At 42.0% G+C, this 13,139-nt stretch overlaps 1 protein-coding gene across 4 annotated transcripts in view; it reads right to left on the bottom strand.

The window, feature by feature from the left end:
* Nucleotides 1-13,139, bottom strand: part of EDIL3 (EGF like repeats and discoidin domains 3) — a 287,431-nt gene that overhangs the window by 273,527 nt on the left and 765 nt on the right. The gene's annotated exons all lie outside the window — the stretch shown is intronic.

Genomic DNA, 13,139 nt, shown 5'->3' with positions numbered 1-13,139 from the left:
GTCATATCTTCAGAGAAGATAACTTTCATTCTCCTGCCATGCAGTACTGTGAAGAGTCCATCTTCATACTCCTTTCCTTGACCCTCTTGCTGCAAGCACTGGGGCTGCCACTGGACCTCCAAAACATCCCCTTGCAGGCCAGGGTCTCCAGCCTGACCAGTGTGGTGGTGTCCCCTGACCTCACCCTGGTTTATCCAGAACTGAACTGGGGATCAGCTCTCCCTCCTCATAGCAGGACTTTGCACTTGTCCTTTTTTATGGCTCCTGATATCCCATTCACCCAGTCTGGCTTCTTTGAGTGGCAGCCCTGCCCTCGAGTGCATACACTGGCTGCCCCAGTTTGGTATTACCTGCACTCTCAGGTGGAAAGCACTCATTCCATCACCTCCTTCAGGTCACTGATATAGATCTAAAATGGTAGAGGTCCCAGATAGGTCCCCTCAGTGCTCCATCGACCGCTGCCCTCTAAGTGCCATCATCCAACCAGTTTTTACCCATCCTGTTGTCTGTCCATCCAAACCATCATGGCTTGGATGGATGTGAGAACAGCAACAGTGCCAAAAGCCTTGCTACAAACCATGTACATGATGCCCACTTGTCTCCCACCATCCGCAAAACAGTCATTTCTTCCCAGGAGGCCAAAAGGTGGGCCAGGTGTGATTTATCCCCATGCTGACAGCACCCAGTCACCTTCTCCTCCAGGTGCTCCATGATCTTCCCAGGGACCGAAGCCAGGCTGACCAGCCTGGAGTTTCCCAAATCATCTTTTTGAAAAATGTGTGCAACACTTTCATTTCTTTGGTCTCTGGGGACCTCCCTGGATCTCCACGACCTCCCAGACTTTATAGGAGCATCACGCTGCATGGACATCAGCCAGCTGTCACCAACCTCAGGTGCAGCCCATCTTGTCCTCTTGGCCCATGGATCGAGTTGTCCACCCTCTCCCTGACTTCTTGCTCACTTGCTGCTGGTCATTTCTGTCCTTTACCCATCTCCCACACAGGTCTGGCAGACCTGGCTGTGGAGGACTGAGGCAAAGGCAGAGTTTAGTATCTCTGTTTTCCACAGATCATTTGAAAGTGGTCTTCTATATTTCCCTCCTTCCTTGCAGTGAAGGACTTGAGTTGTTGGCTTCTTGGAGTCTTTAAAAGACACTGCCAAAATTGTGTTTGTTCTCCCCCGTACTCATTCCTGCAGCCTGAGACTGGGGAAGCAGCATCATTTCTCAGTACTCTTCTTCTGGGCCAAGGTCACTGAGATGTACCACGGTGGTTGGTCCAGCTCACGCCAGGGGCAGTCTTGTCTGGCATATAATCATAAATGAACCATGTTTCCCCAAGAGTAAATGACCACTTATAACACCTATATTTGACAGACAGAGGTTTTCATTTCAGGTGCACACACTGTTACTCAACTAGTTTACTGCAAAGGGATGACCATTTAGTATTACAAAAAGTTGATAGATGATTCATACAATGCTGGCAAGCAACCCAAATCAAGGGCCCCGTATCATACCATAAAGAGACCTGCAGCAATTAGGGCACAAACACACCTAGTGCAGTGCTGGCAGTTTTTCCTCTCTGTTTTTGCCTGAGAGAGAAAGGAGTCCAAACCAGAAAATGCAATAAAACAAAAAATTTCAGAGAGGTTTTAGCTCATTCTGTAATGAGCTCTACTGCAGCTCTTTCTTGACGGTTCTGTGACACCATATAAACCTCAAATTTACTAATAATTTACTAATAATAAATTTACTAATAACAAACCTACATGTATGATTTGAAGATTTAATTACCTGATTTGAACATGAAGACACAGCTTGCAATACAAATAAAGGTTTTGTCAAACACCGACATTAATTTAGGGGAAGCTTTGGTGTAAAGTTATTCCACTGTATTCACAGGAGCTGTCCCAGGGTTACTAAAGCTGAGAGAAGCCACGAAAATCCAGATTCCTGAAAGAGTTAAATGTGAAGAGCAACCTACTTTCAACATCAAACTTGGATTAATATCTACCACAGTCCTCGGTCTTTGAAGCATCAACTGAAAAACCAGAAATCCATAAGCTCAAGTCCATTCAATGATAGGAAAAAAGAAAAAAATATATATAAAAAAAAGGATAAAATAATAGTCCAGAGAAGAGAAGTGGTTTAAGGTACAATATAAACCCTAAATGTGAAAAACTTTGAAATAACACTGTGTTTGACAAAGTGAAGCCTTTTGTCTGCATTTTCTGCCCTAACTGTACTGCAATTGTGGCTGACTCTAGACCTTGGCCATTATCGCATGTAACACTGATAATTTTTAGATCTATTAGAAAGCTTTCAATTTGTCACAACAGTTCCAGGAAAACGGAAGGAAAAAAAAGCACGGAAACCCTTTGTGCAGAGGAAGAAAGTAGGACCTCATAAAAGCCAGGGGCTTGAAGAAACAAAAAGCCCAGGCAAACAAAAGAGACCTGCACCTCTCTGTTCCACAAACATAAATACACACCTCTTTACTCTTCCAGGCAACAGTAAAAATTCTGAGTAGTTAGTGATAAACAAACTAGGTCACTACATAGATACCATGGATAAATATAGTAATTTCCAATGCAGGGAAATGCTCCCAGAAAAAAAATTTGGAAAGCCTAAGATGGCTGTACTGAATGCAGAAGCCTTTTTTTCTTTACAAATGCCATTACCATTATTCACTTTTTGGTGAACATTGCGGAACATAAATACTACATAAAGATCTGCCTTGTGTCAGTACATACAGATCTGCTAGAACAAGCCAAAAGCCACCACAAACACTGCAGGGCCATACAGTAATTCCCCATCCTCTCCTGCCAATACATTTCTTTTACAATTTACACCACTGCAGCTTATTCACAGACTGACCACCTATGAGTGGTCCTGTATATACAGGATCATATAGCGACATCTGCACACTGGCAACATACCACACAGACATGATTTCTTTCGAGTGCTCATTTCCATCAGGAAAATAAGGTCTGTACTCTGCCCTAAAGAGGGTAAAGACTAAGTACGCTCCCTTTCCACCTGGACAGCAACAGCAAGCATCTTGCACAGGATCATCCTTCCCTGGTAGAGTATCTCTGTCCCTACATTGTGGCCCTCAGGCTGCTCCCGAGAGTCCAGCCTCCAGGCACAGCCTACGTGGCTGAAGAGCAGAGATATGATGCAGCATTTTTGCACTGCTCAGAGAAGGTATGAGCCGAAAGAAGTTAGTATTTTATTTTTAAACTACATCGATTTAGAAGAAGCACCGCCTATAAAGTCAGTTTCAGCAGATATACACTACAGATTGTAATCTACTAGTACAGTAATTTTATGTCTTTTATGCTGTTCTCTTTCAAAGAACAGATGTAATATGTCTAAAATCTTCGGTAATTTTACTGCTATATCTTAACAGGAAAATGGGCAGAACAAAACTATACCCATTCTGAAGCTGCTTTTTCTACAGAAATCTGTTCTGAGATCCTATATTAAAGGCTTTTAAAAATTATTCCAACTGTTACAAAATACATATACCATGCTGTAAACAGACTGGGCATTTGCAATTTGAATGTTAAAAGCTTCTAACACCTCATTTTGAAACTGGAAAAGAAATTAGAATCTCTTGCATATACAGTAATAAAGCAGGAACACCAAAATAACTCCAACTGAGAGTTTTCCTGAAACAGCAATTCTAGAAGATTACCTGTTTGTGAGATCCATGCAAGTCTTTGGGTAAATATCACTAGCGTGCTAACACCACACACACACTGTAAAATCCATGTGCAACCAGCTGCAATATTTGCAGTGCAGAGACTTACACTACAGGAGACCTAACATCCAGGCTCTAGGTAAGCAGATGTAAGTCATCAAATTTCATTATTTTTCTTAAAAGTAGATGCCTTTCCATGTGATGTATTGACCTTTGTCTTCAGACTTCAGGGATGCTTTTTGTAGCATCTGGAAGGTGCACAGGTGCACACACTTCAAGAAAAGAGAAGGAGGAAGAAAAAAAAAAAAAGCTTGATGTGACACAAGATACAAAAAAAAAGATTACTATGGAAGATGCTGGCATAAAACATTAGGAATATCTGCCAGATTAGAACATCTACAGGGTGAAAGAATACCTTCCTGAATCTACAAAAACATGCAAGAAAAAAATTTCCTGTATTTCTTGCTACAGTTCTTCAGCTTGGAAAATGGTGCTACCCAGTTCAGAAAACTGACTATATATAATCTGATTAATCTTTATCTCAGTTAACTTGGGTCACAGTTTTGGGTTATTCCTCCTTCTCTCCCCTGCCTTAAAAGTAAATGTTTAGTTGAGATTTAAATCTCCTACTGGAAAAGAAAGTAATTTACCTATACTTAATTATTTATTGCTTTCTACAGGAAACATACAAAAACTTTCAAAACTTGTCTACTAAAAAAAATAGCCAGCAGACCAAATTAGTCAACATTAATCAACAACTGGTTTCAGACCCCAGGAAGAGACACAGAGCTAGTGTGTGAGGTTGGGGTAAAGGAACGCTGCCACTGGGAATGGCACAGCATTTCATCAAGTCACGTACTCGCTGAAGGATGCTCCTTGGTCCAACGCAACCCAGTGGCCAGACTCAACAGGTGTACATTCACATGAACTGCTACCAGAACAAATAACTGAAATATTTTAGATCTACATTTTGAAGAGTTTCCCCATGGAGTAACTGAAGCATGTCATGGTTTTACTCATTCATTTTGGCTGCTTCTCTCTTCCTGCTCAGCCTTCAGTTAGCCCGAATGGAGGAGCCAGAGCCACGTCTCCTCACCCGCAGCTCTAAAGCAGTTTGCTTGCCCATGAACAAGCAAGGGGAGAGACTTTCAGGGAGGCAGCTCCTCCTGACTGCTCTCTGTGGCCAGGGAGTGATCTTTATCCACAAGCTAAATAGTTTGTGCATAGTAATTAGGGAAGAAAAACACTGTAATCTACCCTCATCAAAATAGTCTACCAGGAACATTTTTGTTAATCAGCACTTGATTGGCCCCAGGACAGTAAGGCAGTGTGCCTCTGTGCTGGGAGGTGGCAGGAGAAATGCAGAGCTTGCTCCTCCGCCTGCAGGAAGGTACTGCAAGTGCACACAGACAGGAACTCAACACATACTCAGAGGTATGGTTTTTGTACCTGGTCTCTACAGTAGGTGATATATAACTACACACATGGGACAGGGAGGAGCTTGGCATTTTCTGCCTAGGGTGGAGGAACAAGCAAGCTTGTGTTAGTGCTCAATATGGCTTAAGTTCACCTGTTTGGTACTGAAAAATGGACTTGGGACATTCACACAAACACTGATAGCCAGCAAGCACTCATAGGGGTAGGTCCAGAAATCTATTTCTCAGGAAAAAACACCAGATTTGTTGCTGAGAAAAGCATCTGTAATTTCCCTTGCAGAAAGAATGTGAGGATACATACAGTGTCCAACAACACCATGACGCTCACTGCTCCCTCCCACTTCCCATCACCTTTCCTTGCACCCGTACTGGGCCTTGGCTGGTCCTGCCACTAAGTCACCCAAGAAGCTGAACTATCAGAAAACCAGCATTGCAGAGAAATGCAGTTTTCTTTTGCTCTGCATAACACCATCACCAGTGCTGAAATTACGGAAATTAGTGGCAAACAGCAACTAGAGGGGCTTGGCCACCAAACACCCAACAAAGTCGCTCATCTCAGCTGATGCTTAGCGGTAACAAACTGCATGGACTGAGAAGTCCCTACAGACTAGACCTTGCCCCTCACCCCTCCAGAGGCCAAGCAGCAGCATCTCTACCCACAGGTCAGAGCCGCAATTTTACTACCCTACTTTTACTTACACTCAGCACTATAGCTGTATATTAGCACATAATTACCCAACCATACTGAAGGATACTGAGGCACCTTAGGGTAATAATTGCTCTTGATGTGTGAAGTAATATAGATGTAGCCTTAATGTGCAGCCACTACATATTGCCAACCATGCTTTACTCAGCAGAATTCAGGGCTCTGACTCGGAATGTTGCTTTGATTTTTGACTACCTTTTTTGAGACTACACTTCTGAGTATGTCTGACATTGCTTGAATTATTTTTTTTTCTTTCCTGATCTCTGTCTGTCCACTGTGACTTCAGCAGCAGGCTGAATCAAAGACCTACCTTTCCGGAGGAGTTCGGTTAATTACAATGAAAAACGATAGCTGTCACCCACAGGAACCACAGAGCGTACGCATATGCATAAGGATGCAGGGTATGACAATGCAGCATTTCTAAAAGACAACATGCACCTGAACAAGTACACCAGATTAAACAGAAGCCAGATGAAGGAAGTCAAGAGGTTAGAACACGATGGGATTGATCACACCTAGGGAAATAAAAGTCATTATTAAAGAGGTTGGTCTTTATCCTGAAGGAGTGCTTATAACTGACGCATCATTTTATATGAGGTCAGGAGGTAAGCCATAAAAGAGACATCTAAGAAATTAGACAAAAGCATCATTAAAGAAATATCTATAGAATGTACAATAGAAGAGAACTACTAGATCATTTTAGCTACTTCTCATGACAACAGCATATAATTTCCCCATACATACTGTATGCCATTCACTGTATTGATCTAATTTTTCCTTGGAATTGTTCAAGTCAATGGATGTTCAGTGTTTTTTAAATAGTTATGGAACAGCATCTGAGAGCAATCAGCTACTAGATCTTTCTTTTTTTTTTTTTTTAACCTACAAAAGTCCTTGTAAGACAATCCTGTGCAATTCCTCACACAAGTAAGAAACCTGACAAGTTATGCAGCAAATGATGTTTTCTCCATCTCTGTTTTGAAAGCCCAAACTGCAAAGGGTATGAATAAGAAAAAAACAGTCTCAAAGCCCATGCCACTGTCTCTAAACATAATACTTAGCTGGAAAAATGAAAACTGGCAAACAGATTAAAGTGGTACAGCCTATGGGACTGTAATAGAGAATAATCAGAGAGCAAGCCTGGATTAAAGGCAATGCTTGTGTGCAATGATATCCAGCAGGGACAGAGGCTGTCGTACATGAGGGGGAGATGGACAGAAAGATGTAAATGTTAAAACTAAAATAAATCAATGCTCTTTTATTTTCTATTTTTCACACACACAGCGTATCTAAGTCTTATCCAAAAGTATTTTCTAAATTGTCCGTCGTAGCGTTGCTATTGTAGAAACCTACGGACATGAGTAATCACAGGGCAGAAATTACTGTTATTTACCCACTGCTGTCACAGCTCTCCATAATTATACAGGTTGACACAGCATCTTGACAATGATAGGAAAAAAGCAGTTTTTATAAAAATTTTGTCAGCTCCCTACATAGAAGCATGGCAAATAAAATTACTGCAGCTAAAAATTGGCAAAGCAATCATCTCTTTCAATTTTTTTCATCTATGTCAAAAAGTTGCTGTTGGGAGAACACTCTGGCTATGCACCAGTGCCTTGCGCTGTTTAAAACTGAAAACAACTGAGAAAAACAATGAGTTGCAAGGGAGCGGGACAGGAAGAAGGAAAAGAAGGCTGTTTGCAAAACACTGAAAAAGTCTTGCTCCATATGAGAACAAAATTGGAGACTCTCATTTTAAAACCTTGGCCTGAAACACTTCAGAGCTGACACAAACCCATGCTGTCCACATCTTTGCTCGCACCTTCAGTTTCCCACTCAGATGAGCCTGCCCAGGCTCCAAGCAAGGAGCAGATCTCCCTGTGCCTGCTGACCATCCTCCATCTCCTGCTCCTCCCTGCTGTCATCTTCATGCTCAGGTTTATTGCTTAAAATACTGTGTCTCAAGTCCTGACTCCTGAAACTGGCCTTCTGCAGGCACGAGTGGTATTCTAAGATATGCTGGGTTCTCCATGTGAACCATGCAGATGAATACTTTCCTCTGTATTTTCAAACAACTTCCACAAAAGTCCTGTGACTTTGAGCCTTTGCCTACAGATGGCCAAAACTAAAGTTTTGGGAGGTGAAGTGAAGAAAACAACCATGAGTCTCAAAAATAGTTTTAAATGTTCGCTGCTTTTGCCAAATTCAACAGATTTTGCCTTGAACTATGGAGCTCTGCATCCAGAGTTCATAGAACAATTAAGTCTTATTTAACATTACCCAAACATTTTGAAAATGGTTTATGAAGTACCAGACTAGATGTGTGGCACATAAGTGAACATAATTCCACTGCTGAAGAGAATGGATATGCCCACTATATATGTACATCGCTACTATACAGCATGGAAAATTAACTTTTCACGTGTGTTTCATAGGATAGTGTATTCACTCACACACCACATGCTGCAATTATTAGCTAGATTAGCTTGACTTTTTATTAGTGGACCATGGTCTATTTAATTTCTCAACTTTTTAAACTTAAAATAGCTGTGACTGAAAGTAACACAGCTTGCTGATCAAAAGCCAACCAACCAACAACAACAAAAGTGTTAAGTATATTCCCATGATACTTAAACTGAGATTTTACAAGATCCCAAACCACCTGCACGTGACAAACATGCACAAATTCTGCACCTCCAAATTTCTGGGATCCTTCAGTAATATCCAGTGCCCAGGCTTGTGCTTGCAGTTTTTGTTTTCAGGTGGGCCCATGGATTGGTTGTGCAGTAAGAAGGGCACAAAAGCTCCTTTGCTTTAGTGCTCTATATATACCACTAGGAAATTAGGCTTATCCTACTGTCAGTACACACAGTGAGTAGCTCTCCCTCTAAGATAAGGTCTTGCACAACCTAAGTTCCCTACAGAGGAAACCTAGACCCATTATCAGCGATATAATGCACTGAACTTAGGCTCATGTTGGTTTTCCCCTTATTTCCTCACTTCGCACCCTTTGAATAAAATATGTGTGTAGGTCCTCCATTAGTTATATTCCAGCATTTTCCAAGGTTTTTAAGTTTGTAAATGTTAAGGTACTTACAATCCTTATTTGGGTTTAAATCTCATAACTCATCTTTCATTTTCTAGTGTGCTATTTGACTAATAAAAATGAAACTCACGTTCTCACCGTGAAAATGCTTTTAAAGTCAAAAGAAATTAACAGTGTTTTGATCCTCAACACATATTCTTTCAAAATTGAGGCAGCTAGGCCTCAGATATGCTTCAAAGAAGCCCAACATAATTTGTAATACAATGCAGACAGTCCTCTAAGACTTCAGATATGCTGTTGGCTCTGGGGCTTACGTAAGTTTGAAATGTGTAAATACATTAAAAGAAAAAAAAAAAGAGAAAACAATAACATGCTGACTGCTATGAGATTCACAATAAATTTGAGAATAACATATATTTGCTCTGACTCTTGCAGTCTCTTTAAGCACTGCTTTTCCAGGGCCAGGTTCTGGTATCTTTACTTACATTGATGGGATATCTGGCTGCGAGTATGCCACGGCTGCTGTGTTGATAAGTGCTGTATAAATAGCTAGTTCAAGGCATAAAAATCAACATCCTAATGCAAAGCATTTGTCTTTTGAAATAACTTCCAATGTGGATCATTTCCTTGATTTTCAGTTGGATGCCAACTGGAAAAATGGGAGAGGGATGAAAGATAATACAGTGCCCCTTTTCACTACGCTATCATTGAAACACAGCTTTATATGAAATATATCCTTTGAAAGAAGACATACAGGATTTAAGTACGTAGGGCACAGAAAAACAAAGTTGGATACTTGAAAAGAAAAATAAAAGAAAATAAAAGAAAACAACACAACCAACACTATTAAATCCAGTTATAAGAACACACGGCTTGACATCAAATTCTGTCCTAGACTGACCAGACACGGACTGGATGCAAGAGTGTATCTGCTATATGCTTTCTGGAGGCTGTATGAGCAGTCATGGAAAATCAATTTGTATACAAATGTAATTTGTTAAAAGAACAGTGGAAATCATTATGCAGGGTCACACTGTCAGCAGTTTGTACAGAAGCAGATGCCGTCCAAAAAGACAAAGGTGTGTTCAGAGGAATCTTGGTCTTTAAAAGTGTCTGTGATCTTTTCAGTCTTTTGGCACAGTTCCATGTGAACAAACATACAGTTTACCTCTGTTGTTTCTCAGGACTTTTACTCGTTGCAGCTCATTCCAGCTGCAGAAAGAGAGTTTACAGACACTTCTAAGCCTCAGAGAGAGTGGAGGTTCCCACTGTAATGGAGAAAAAGCAACATCTATGAAATGGTTCCTTGAAAGTTCCAAAATATTATGTCTCAGGCTCACAGTCACAAATTAAAGAAGAATGAGATTTGCTTGGTTTCAGCAATGTCACTATCACTTTTAGGCAAATGAAACCTAAAAACTCAGCAACAAGGAAAATGAAAATGTACAATACAATTTAAGGATCAGCTCCATGACAAAGACAGCTCAGATGGTAAACCTTCAGAAGATCCTATTGCAAAATCATTCAATACATAGACATGGAATACACGGTACCATTACCACAGCTGATCAGTTTGCCCTGCTCCATGAAGTAAATCTGGGGACTAAGATAGCCACCAGTTTTCAATAATGTTTTCCCCTCACTTGATCCCAATCTTCACTCACTGTTCCAAAAATCTGTTGGCAATGATGTGCTTATTTATTCCTACAAAATGCACAGTGGAACTAAAGAACCTGCACTACTTCCGCAGATGAGATGCTCTGTATCTGTTCCACCTGAAATAATCTCCTGTAGTCTCTGTAGTCACTCTAGTAGTTAGTTACTGTCTGTCTGCTGCACGGTGGAACGTCAGATTTGCTCTTGTTCTGATTTGAAGAAGGAACAGAAAAAAAAGTAAATGTGAACCTTTACGGCTGTTTAGAAATAAATATAAAAGCATATCCCTCATTAAAAATGCAACTGCATCTTTCTTGCAAGCTAAGAAGTAGAAGTCACTGCACCCTTGAAGCCTAGCTTCATCATATACATGCATACAAACACATCTCTGAAGATCAGACTCCTGTTACAGTGCATGAGATTGCAAATTTGTCAGACCAGCCACAGAGAAGATAATTCCAGTCTTCCACTGGGATGACTTTCATGTTACTGGGATGACTTTAGCCCTCTCTTGCAACCCCCTTCCCCATCCCTCTCTCCCCTTTTTTAAAGAAAAAAAAATGATTTGCTGATATACTATGTATGTGTTCCAAATGCAAAAAGCAAAAAAGGTTTTTAAGATGTGATAAATCGACTGGAATTTGATCTCCATCATTACCCTTCAGTGCTCCAACAAACAATTGGTATTTTCTATTTGAGGGCAGATTTGAAACATAGGTCTGTAATGAACCGTATAATTTAACTTTGATCTGCAGTTGGAATTTACCCCTGAAGAAAGCAAGGAAGAACTGACCACTGCACAGATGACATTACCATAGGTTTTCGTTATACATTCATTATACTCCATTATGTGAACGGACTCATCAGCAAGTAATATTCAAACAATGCACAAAAAGTTTTGCACCGTTCAAAAACTGCTCTATAAAGAGTTTGTTAGTTACAGTGCTTAGAGTCTACATAAATTGAGAAGACCTATTAAAAGTAAACATTATGACAGCGAGCAAAATTAACCCACTATATCAGACTTGCCAAGCAGCATTTTATTCTGCTTCAGCATTAAAAAAAAAAAAAAAAGACTGTATAATTTTCTTCTGTTCCATTTTGAAACCCAAGGACAAACCCTTAACTGAACAATCACAGCCCAAGCAGGAACAGAACAAATGGACTCTTTCTTCCTATTTCTCAGCTCTAGAAAATCTGTGAAGTTTTCTGTGCTCTGAAGTCAACTAAAAACATTGCAAAATCGTAGACTTAAATGAAAAAACATCTCAGGTGTAAACCCCGCACAGTCCTACAGAAGCCCAAGGCAAAGCCAAATGGCACGTGTAGACTTTGTGTCAGTTGCAGTGTCTTTTGCTTAAAAGACTTTAGGCATAAACTGTAGGTACAATGACATCTTGCATAAGCTATCACATGCTCGCTGCAACTGTGTTAACGTTATTGGATTTTGAGGAGCCACCGTGCTGAATAATTTAAGATCTGATAAAATATTCAATTTTACTGATACATCGGTTTCATTTTAAAATGAAAAAAAAAAGTGAACAGTGACGAGAGCAGGTCGCAGTCAATGAAAATACTCTTGTGAGTCCTCAGGATAACACTTGCTCTACTCAGTTTCGGGGAGGTACAACCAGGACGACAACAAGGTCTTCCTCAAACCCCCCCCCCCGAGATGTGCCTTGCCCATGGAGGGACCGCAGCAGCCCCCACCCGGAGGACGAGGCCGCGGTTCCCGGCGGCCGAAAATCCTCACCCGTGCCCTGCAGCCGGGGCTCGGGGGAGCCTCCAGGGGCTGCGGGGAGCTGCTGGGGGTCGTCCCCGGAGGATGTGGTGGCCAGGACCGGGCAGGTGAGCTCCGGCCACCCCCGGAGCCTTCCTTCCCTCTCCGCCGGTCCCCGTCCTCCCGCCCGCACCGCCGCCGGGTGAGCCCCGACAACTTTTTTTTTTTCTTTTTCTTTTAAATGCGGAGTCGGAAACCCCACTCTGCTTACAGTGAAGGCTTATTTCAAACAATGATGAAGAGAACTCGTAAAGTTATTTTTCGGGAGTTGGGGATTTTTTTTCCGAGCGCGTTGGGGGGGGTGGGTGAGAGATGGAGAAGGCGCCGCTGATGTTTTAGACGGAGGTGCCCTAGTTAAAGAGCAGCAGGAAGAGGGGAGCCTGAGGAGAGCTGTCCAATGCTGCCGCGATGCTGAAGCCCCCCGAACGTGTTTGCAAACTGCTCCGCGGATTGCTGGACCTCCGGCTCCCCGAGCCTTCAAATTAAAATGAAGACGGCTGATTGGGGCGGTGTGGCGGGGGGGAAAGGAAGAAAAAAAAAATAATATATATATATATATAAAAGGTGTGGACAGCTCTGCGGGTATTGTTAAATCTTCCCAACCACTCGTCTGGGTTACATCTCAGCCCTCCCGGCACGTCTTCCCCCCGCTCATTAAGCGTAGTTGCGAAACAAAACGTGCCCGGGGAGGGCAGGCTGGCCGGTTTCTGCCTGGGTTGCGGAGCTAAGTCCGTGCAATGCCCAGCCGCGAACAAAAAGGCAGCCCGGCCGGAGGCACCCACCGCCGGCCGCGCCCGCCCGGTCCCCGCGC

The sequence above is a fragment of the Anser anser genome, assembly GCF_964211835.1.
Source record: "Anser anser genome assembly, chromosome: Z".
Lineage (NCBI taxonomy): Eukaryota > Metazoa > Chordata > Aves > Anseriformes > Anatidae > Anser > Anser anser.
Note: the sequence above shows the minus strand (reverse complement) of the source record. Positions and strands in the feature narration are given on the sequence as shown.